General features: G+C 33.5%; 1 pseudogene; it reads right to left on the bottom strand.

The window, feature by feature from the left end:
* Nucleotides 1–5,362: 5,362 nt before the first annotated feature.
* LOC120164906 lies at nucleotides 5,363–8,637 on the bottom strand (annotated as a pseudogene).
* Nucleotides 8,638–10,113: the final 1,476 nt, after the last annotated feature.

Here is a 10,113-nt window from a genome sequence, read left to right as displayed (position 1 = left end):
CACGACGAGTTTGCTTCCAGGCCTCAACAACCCCTTTAACTTTACCTTTATACTGATCTCCTTTGAATGCAAAATCCGACCCTACCAAGTCCCATGTGGCTGGAATGAACTGCCTTGACCCATACTGTCTGGAAACTAATAGCGGTGCATACCCAACAGAACCCTATATACCTAGAAAAGGAACCCAATCTCACTCTCCACATCGGTAAAGTATATCCGAAGAGACATTCCACGAAGCTCGCCACAAAATATCACCATCTCTGATATCCTTGAAGATGACCATCCATTTTTCTTCAGTGAAGCCCCCAGGCCATTCTTTAGAAAGAAAATCCTTCAAATGAGAAAACCCCTCTAGAAATACTCGTCATGGTGCTCTTTCAACATGTTTGAAATGACTCAGAATCCACACTAGCAGCAAAGACGCACATCCTATAAAGTGTCCTTCTCATTCGCGCCTACAAGAACTCAAAGACCGGAACGTCTTAGCTAGAATAGCTGGAACAAGATCCACGCGCTTGTCTAATCTTTCAAACAGGTCAACGACTGATACGTCTACATATCCTAGCACCTTTGGAAAAATAACGAGCCCATAAATCCCTAAAGCAAACAAGTCAAGCTTCTTTCTCTTATCAGGGTGATGAGCAATTACTTCTTTCAGAGCAGCCCAAGAGATGCACTCATTGTCTCCTTTCTTCTTAATGTTTCTGACTACCCAATCTTCACTCATTCCGGTCGTCAATAGTAATTTCTTCTTAAACGAAGGAGTGACTGGCAGCTTGGTTTATACTCTATCCATCTGGGACCTCGAACAACGGACCACGGCTTGATACTCCTCTATTGTTGGTGTTAGATCCACTCTACCAAATGTGAAACAGCTGTAAGCCGGATTCCAGAATTGCGCCAATGCTCTAAACAGATTTCAGTCAATAGGAACATCCAGAAGATAAGGAATATCGCCGTACAACTGATAAAACATCTCCTTGTCGGTTGCTTCCCATCTTCCCCATACCTCTTTTAGTTCACTCAGATCATTCTGACGTACGTTGATGTGAGTGTAACCAAATAACTCCGACACATATCCAGGCATCACGCTGTCCCTATTAGTCAGTTGGGATTGTTCCGACCACCTCAGAACATATGCATTGTCCTCAACCTCTTTCTGAACCATTCGTTCCATATTACTGGCCTTCTATATGGACATCGATCCCAAATCAACACCATGTAATGGATATTGCAATGCAAAACAGAAAAGAAACAAGGCAAAGACAACAAAAGATCGGTTAACAAACATAAAACAATTAAGTCGGGATAATAATTTGTTCAAGAATCCTACCCACATGCTGGCTACCCAATCATGCTTTATCAGATCCTACCCAACATGATATCTACCTCCATGCTTTGTTATTCACAAAAAGAAATCTTAATCGCATGATATCTAATTCGCATGCTTATTCAAAAAATAAACCTAACTGCATGATATCTAGTTCGCATGCATTTATTTGAAAAAATATACCTAACCACATGATATCTAGTTCGCATGCATTTATTCGAAAAACGAAAACAAATAACTCAAAAAAAAGCTTTTCCTTGTGTACCCTCCTCACGGGATTATTAAGGTTCGGGTTTGGTTCAACCTAAGTTTAGGCTCTACGTTCACTATATGTCGGGTTAGGTTCTAAAGTAATAGGTTCTCGAATTGTCCTTGCCGGTGCCCCCTTGGGCTGCCGAACCCTCAATCCTGGCCCATCACAGGCTTTAGGGGATCAAGTTCAATTTCGAGGGAACACACTTCCTTATGTCCATGCGGAGGTGATTACCATCACGAGGACCATAAGGCGTGAGCTCCAGAAGCGATCCACTATCCCATGCGGAGGTGAAAACCACACGAGGGCATAGTCTTTCACTCCTACTTAAATAGGATGGAGCGGGGTTTTAGCTCATGTTATGACAATGCAGCTGTGCAGTGTGTGAGGAAAAGCGAAAAAACACAATAAAAACACTCAAAATTTCCTAAATTCACACAATTAATCTGAAATCATTAGCAAACAAATTAGTACAACTATTTAATTGTTAATCGAATTAAATTAAAAAAATCAAAATACAAACAAAACTTATTAAAAACCAAACAAGGGATCAAAAACCAAATTAAAACGAATTTGTAATTTTCAATTGCAAAGACAATTAATTAATCGACTTTCGGCCTGACTCTCTAAAAAAAGTCCCAGTGGAGTCGTCAAGCTGTCGATACGATTTTTTCTTTTAAGGGTGAAATTTTAAAAACCACATTAATTCTTAATTATCTCTTTTTAATTTAAAAACAAATGCGATTTAAAAGACCTCTCGTTTCGAAAAATATTGAATTTCCTTTATGATCGAAAAATACGATTCGAAGAGTTGCCACCAATCTTTGATTAGGGTGTGATTGGGCACCCAAAAATGTTTGTTATTTTAAAGAAAAAATAATTTTAATTAAAACAACAAATTAAGGCATGCGTTACCAAAATCCGAGTTCGGGAGTCGGTTACGTGTAGGGAAGGATTAGCACCCCCACAACGCCCTAAATTGGTACCTAGTCGATTAATTAACGTCCTTGCATTGAACTTTACAAATTCGAACTTAATTTGATTTTTGATCTATAAAACAAAGACGTAAATTTAAAAACATTCAAAAGCACTCAAATAAATTAAATTAAAATTACCAAATCGTTTTAGAAAGATAAAGAATGTTCGATTATTTACAAATATCGAGACCAGATCTTAAAGATATAACAACCTTTTCTCGATAAATTTAAATAAACGAACATTTCATTTTCTCTCGTTCCCAAATTTTAGATGACGAATCAATTTTTTTGTTTCACTTTCGGCATACATTTTTAATTTAAAATCGTCAAAACGACCCTCTAATCAGTTAAGACAGGCCACTCGAAATAATTTTAAATTAAAAGGGTATTACCCTTAGTCCGATTATGTAATAGGTCGAGTTATGCACGTGAGGCTATCATACAAATTATGCAAAAAGTGGATGTCATGCCAAAATTAATTAAATAAAATTAAAAATATTATGCAACGTGACATACAAAAATTACATACATATATTTTAATTAAGGATTATAAACCATGCATATTAACATACAATGTACAAACGTGACTTAAATATAAAAACAAAAACATAACATGTCAAACTATACAATGTACCCACGGAAGCTGCTCTCAACTTGACGTTGGGAGCAACCTACTATCCTACCTCCCTTACCCCATTACATATGGGAATAAGGGTCAACTAATTTTATATATTTCAATATATTTGTATTCTATTACATTCTTGTTATTTCACGTGTGGTATGGAATACTCTATTCTATTATAGTTTATTTTCTTATTTACAATTATAAGATTATTGCATCAAGAAAAATGAATGGCCGTCACATAAATATGGGTTGAAAGAGCAGACAAAAGCAAAGTTATGGGCAATTGGGTTTCCAACCGACTTTTTGTACATATTTATGGGAAATTACTTTATGTTTTATGGTTGAGGCTTAATTAATTTGTAATAAATGATCATGATAATAATTAACTCGTCCATCTTACCATATGGGAGATTTTATTTTAATATATTTATTATAATTTAATTGACAGTACAAGATCACAATGATTGAGCAGGGTTTAAACTAGTTTTAATTTGTTTTAAATCAAATTAAATGGAGTAAATTTGAGATATTATTGGTTTATTTTTTTTGAAAATTTAATATAAACATGAATATTTAACAATAAAATTAGTTTTAAATCAAATTAGTTTTAATTTTTTTAAATCAAATTAAATGGAGTAAATTTGAGATATTATTGGTTTATTTTTTTGAAAATTTAATATAAACATGATTATTTAACAATAAAATTAGTTTTAAATCAAATTAGTTTTAAATCAAATTAGTTTTAATTTTTTTAAATCAAATTAAATGGAGTAAATTTGAGTTATTATTGGTTATTTAAAAAAAATTAATATAAACAATAAAATTAAATTACAAAACTGATCCAACCATTTTCTGAAAGAAAATCTACTCGCCATCCTGTTTGTCCATATATGACCAATCTCTTCTTTTAATTCTCAATGTATTATCAATACGAATTTATTCGGAAATAATATTTCATTTATATTTAAAGGTCTATTTTAAGAAAATATTTACTTTTCTCGCTTTTAATCCAAGTGTAAATTTAGGGGGTAAATGAATCGAGTTTGAACGAACAAGGTTATGTTCGTGTTCGTTTATTTATTTTCGAAGATGTTTATGTTCGGTTCATATTCGTTTAAATTTTCAGTATCGTGTTCATGTTCGTTTATTTATTGTTTATGAACATGCTCATTTAATGTTCGCAAATGTGTTCGCTTATATGTTAATGAACATGTTCGTTAATGTTCGTGAACGTGTTCGTTTATATGTTCACGAACGTGTTCATGAACATGTTCGTTTAGCATTCATTTAATATTCTTTTAGCGTTGTTTTAGTGTTTGTTTATCGTTCGCTTATATATTCGCTTTTTAATTTCATTTGCAAGCTAAAAAAATGATAAAATTACACCACTGGTGCTTAAACTCTTTAAAATTCATAGTTTAAACTTGAACTTTTATTATGCGTTCTATTTAATCTTTATCTTTACCGATATTTAAAGTGTAAAAAATAAAAGGAAAAGGAGAATCGGGTAAACGAGTTTGTTCATGAACATAAATGAACGAGTTGATAAGCGAGCTTGTTCGTGAACATAAACGAACCGAACACGCCTCTGTTTGTGTTCATTCGTTTATTAAAAGAACATAAATTTTTTGCTCATGTTCATTTATTTAGCTTAACAAATGAACATAAACGAACGTTATACGAATGATTCATGGACAGTTCACTGAATGTTGTGTTCATTTACACCCCTATGCAACTTTAAAGGTTACAAAATAATTGGTATTTAGATCAACATAGCAGTAAGCATTACAACATATTTTTTTTTATTAATCTAAAGTGTTCATAAGTGATAATATATGTTTTAAATACTTTCAATAATTTAACAATAAACGTTCAAATACTATGTAGTTTCTGATATTTAAACTTGAGATCTATAGGAATAACAACAATTCCTTTATACACTGAATTCGTTTGATTTATGTATTACAACAGCTTTTTCACACCAAACTTGTTCACAAGACAACAATTTTCTTTTCTCTGTAGTGACCCTTTTCAAAGCCTAATCTTATTGCCCTGTACATTTAAGCAAGCAAAACCAAGCACGGGGTGAACCCCACAAAATCAAATACATAAAAAACACTGTTAACTGAGAAACATTTTGTACAAGAAGCATGTCTTCCTTTGCTTCTTAACACCGGTCAATTGGAGCCATGTAAAGAATTAATCTCCTCTTGATCGGATGCATTTCTCACGACTCTCCCTATCTGAATCGAATTCGAAGGGTTTTCCTCCGGGTTTACTTCAGCTGCAGCCTGACCAGTAGCTTTTAAGCCTTTCTTTTTCTTTGCCTTCTGTGCCCAACCAACAAGACCTACTTGCACATGCTCATCGAATATCGCCTTCTTGAACGAGATCCCCATAAAAGGGACATGCAAATCGGAGTTTCGAATATGCAATCGAAGTTCATAATTATAAGAAACTCAACTAACCTGTGTGACAATAGCATAAAGCGGCAATGTGCTAAAACTGCAGAGTACCTGAACGAAAACCCTGAAGAAACCAACAAAAGAGTGAATAAAATGAACCAAGAGCTCATTATAAGTTAAACCGAATGGTGATTGATTATTACCCTATAACGAGCCTAGGAACGATATAACGAACTTGACCCATTACGCAGGAATCAAAGCCATATTGAACCTACAGATGAAGAAAGTGTCATTATGTGGTTCATAATCATATGGTAAAATAGTGAAGTAAAATATAGGCTTTACCCAAATCCAAAAGAAAAAAGCAATCTCGAAAGCATTTTGGAAGAGGGTAAAATGGATCAAGAAGAGGACGATGCAAGGCCTGTTGAACCAAAAGTGATCGTCTGATGGTTGGACCACTAATTCCCCTTCAATGGCTACATGTCTCTCGGCAACCTCTTGAGCCAACCGGGTAATCACATGCTCAAGCTTGGTGCCCACGGCAAGTAAAAGATGGAAACAAATGAATCAAGTTAAAAAGAAATGCAGAATGCAAACAAAATAAACTTTTTAATGTCAATGAATTTATCCCAAGTTTCAATGGTTGTAGGATGAGATTCTATCATTCCATTGATTAGTTGTGTTACATGAAATCTTTGTTTTCCCTCAAGTAAGAATTCCAACACCGGTGTCCGAGACATATTCGAACTTGATATAAGGAATGAAAACTACTCACAATGACAGGAATGAAAGCAAAGCCAGAAATATGCATGCCAGCCTGCAGAAGAAAATTGAGAAAATGTCATTATTGCACAGTAATTTATTTTTCATAAATTACATTTGAAATATTTAGTTTAACACCATAAAACTTAGTTTAACATGATAATGCTAGCAATGGTCAGTGGTCTTACATACCGTTAACATTCAGCAACAAGAAGATGACCACAAAAAACCAGATATACCAACTGCAAACACAAAGATAAATCAAGATGAATTAGCAATGTAAGCATGGCTCGAAGTAGGAACATAACCATTCGCCATGTGCAAGAAGTACTAGACTTGCCTTATACCGACAACATGCTTAAAATCATCTTCTAAGGCTTGTATCATGTATTTGTGAAAATTAAACTTGGGATTCCCTCTGCAATGCATCTGCAGATACAAATAATATGTATTAGATAATTGGATATCTGAATGACATTTTAACCATAGGAAAGTTGTTCAATCGTTTCACCGAAAACATACCATTATGAAGCCTAGTCTTAGTCTCACATAATCTGATTTGGTCACAGACACGGAGAATTGCTTAAAAAGGGAATGCTGTAAGAAAACAAAGAAGATTAAAGTCATGGTTAGCACAAACACACAAAATTCTGAGGCTTAATCAATATTACTTCTTATCTGATGTCTTTTAGTGTTCAAAATTATGAACTAGTATGTGCATTCATGCCAATTCTTACATAAGACGAGCAGAGGCAATCGTTGGCAAAAACGAGAAAGGAATTTTGGAACCAACCCCTTTCATTAAGTTCAATTGTTGTAGAAGTGAAGGGCAAAAAGATAGTATCATAATGAAATAGAAGCTTAACAACCACCCTAGCACAATCGAATCTTTACCAAAACCCCGAAAATACTCTTTGATAAAAGCATGCTGTTGGACATTCTACACTGCACTAACACAGCACACAAGTTAGAAGAACCATGGAAAAAGAATGAAAACTGAAACTAGCACACCCTCTTTAGAGAGACTATTATAAGAAGGTACTCATCAAGAGTTTCTTCTTTGGTCCTATTTTATGCATAGTCCTTAGTGCTTACCTTGCTTTGAATCATAGTTCTCTTTTGCAATTGAATCTTCCCAACGTTTCCATAGGCGTATCTACATGAAATAAAACAATAAAGAACTAATCTTTTTTATGAGAAGCTGAGAACAAACAAAGAAATAAATTGCAACCAGAAAAGAGGTTGATGAATAAGCAAAAGAACCATATTAGACTGCTTACCTTTAGCCCTCCAATAGAAACTGTGAGAACACAGAATACCACATGAACAATGGTCAGGACAAAGATAAATATATCCAGATGATGGAGTGCTTCAACAGTCAACAAAGGTGCCTTGCCCCGAAGCACAAAAATACCGAAACAATAAGTACATTAATCAAAGAGTTGGTCATTTTTAATTGAAAAAATTGAGCCAAAACCAGCAGAACTGCCATTAAATAAGATGCATAGGACCCTTTTCAAATCCTACATGCATTTCCTACACTACAAATGTCCCAATTTTAATTATCAAAATCATAATAATATTCTCCTCATGAGTTCCTTCCTAACCAAGTTTCATTAATTCTTTGTTTTTAACAGTAATAGTCATTGATTTGGATAAGGATCGATATGTTACCTTCTTAGCACAATATCCCAGTTTGGAAGACGTAGATTCTGGTTCTACCAGCTAGGGTCGAAGCAAAGTACGTTTGAAAATGTGATGTTGTTTCACTGTTAGAGCCCTTCTCTGCTGCTTTATTATCTTCAAGTTTACAATGAAGCATATGAGTTAATGTATCCTTTGATACACAGATTTTAGCAATTGCACCTTGAAATACTGTCAGCAATAGTTATATGAACCCCATGAGCATCAACTCTGCCAAAAAAAAAAAGTACAGAAACTACAGCAATTGCACCTTGCACATGTTGTCATAAAAAAAGTAAATATTAATTTTGTCCCTTATAAATGCTCAAAGGATCAAAAATGGACTTCCCTTTAACACTTCCAATCAAATTTAACATAAAAAATGAAAATTTAGATAGTAAAAAAAGAGATGAGCTACCTTCTTTAACTTTGGAAAGAGCCTCATAGAGTGGTTTCTGATGTTTCTTCTTCAAAACAACCCCAGCAACATGAAGCAACCGTTCCATAGCCAAAGAAATGGCAACAATCACAGTGCAAACTACAGAAACTATCCATGTTGGCGTAAACTCCAGCGTTTCCCCTTCTTCACCTCCAGCCATTTTCTCTCCAAAGTTCCTTATTCACTTAAAATTTCTGCAAAATCTTTTGTCTTCTGCAAAGTGTTGGACGAATGTCTCATTCAAACATAAAATCATAGTAAAAGTTCGAACTTGGATTCAACCAAAGTGAAACTAAAGTTGCATATAAAACATCAAACAGATTGAACATCATAGAAAAGTTGCATCTAAAAAGAGCTGGAATTTACAAACAATGAACATGTAGTGTTCTTCACCTGATGGAGACGTGAACTTCACTAACATACAAAGAGAAAAACTCGTTAGTCCAAAAAGGTCACCATTAAAGAGAAGCGATTTTCTGTGGGTGGAACACCAGTAGAGCTCAAACAGAGCTGTGATTCTTTCTATTTGTTAAAGTTCCCCAAAGGTGAAAGGCCAGCTCTTCATCTACACTTAAATAGTATATCAGTTCTTTTTTAAATGTATAAGTTTGTTTGAACTCATTGACTTTAAAAGATTATTAAATGCTTTATTTTTAGTTTTTTTATTATCCACAATATATTAAATATATTAGATTTGGGTACATTTATAATCTACATTTTATATCTTTAATTTATAATATCTTTTATTTTGGATGAAACTCGAGTCTTGGAAGAAGCTTTTAAATTGATTGAAATATCTTTTATTTTTTAATATAATTAACTTAGTATTTAAAAAATAAATTTTAAAAACAATTCTTCATGCATTATCTCTTTTAAACATTAACGACAATATATAGAAAATGATATTATACAAACCAAGAAAAAAATATATATGAGTGAAACTAAGAAATAATTTTTTTTAAAAAAGGTAAAAAGGCATCAGAGGTTACTTTACTTTTGAAAAATATCAATGTGGCCCTCATATTATTATTATTTTCAGCACAGTCACTCAAAAAATAAACCCAATGTGGCCTTTTGATTAACATTTTTCGTCATTTGACCGTTAAGGTATTGATGTGGCAGTTCACGGTGCTGACGTGATGGTACACGATACTGACGTGACAGTCCATTTGTCATGTTTGAGTTGCTAATTTAGTCTATCTATCATGTTATCAACCACTGTGGACTGACACATCAATATCGTGAACCACCACATTAATACTGTAAACTATCATGTTAGTACCCTAACGATTAAGCCTGAAATAATGCGAATACTACATTATTTTTGAAAAAAAAAAACACATAAATCTCTAACATCTTTTGTCAAATTAAAATAAAGGAAAATTAACTGTTAAGCCTGAAATAAATTAAAATAAAAAATGTACCCCCTGTTTTGTGTTTTCATAGGGTATGCATGTGCAAGAATTTATTGTAGGGAATAAAATTGGTGGGCGTGTTTAGTATTTTATTTATGGAAAATGGAGTATTTGTCCTTTTGTAATTTAATAACAACAGGAGTGTTGTATTTTTAGTTTTATTACAAAATTAGTTGACTCTATTATCATATGTATAGGGTAAGGGGAAAGTAAGATAGTAG

This window comes from Hibiscus syriacus, unplaced genomic scaffold, assembly GCF_006381635.1.
Source record: "Hibiscus syriacus cultivar Baekdansim isolate YM2019G1 unplaced genomic scaffold, ASM638163v2 tig00111558_pilon, whole genome shotgun sequence".
In the NCBI taxonomy this organism is placed as follows: domain Eukaryota; kingdom Viridiplantae; phylum Streptophyta; class Magnoliopsida; order Malvales; family Malvaceae; genus Hibiscus; species Hibiscus syriacus.
The sequence above is the reverse complement of the archived record's forward strand: the minus strand, read 5'-3'. Positions and strand labels throughout refer to the sequence as shown.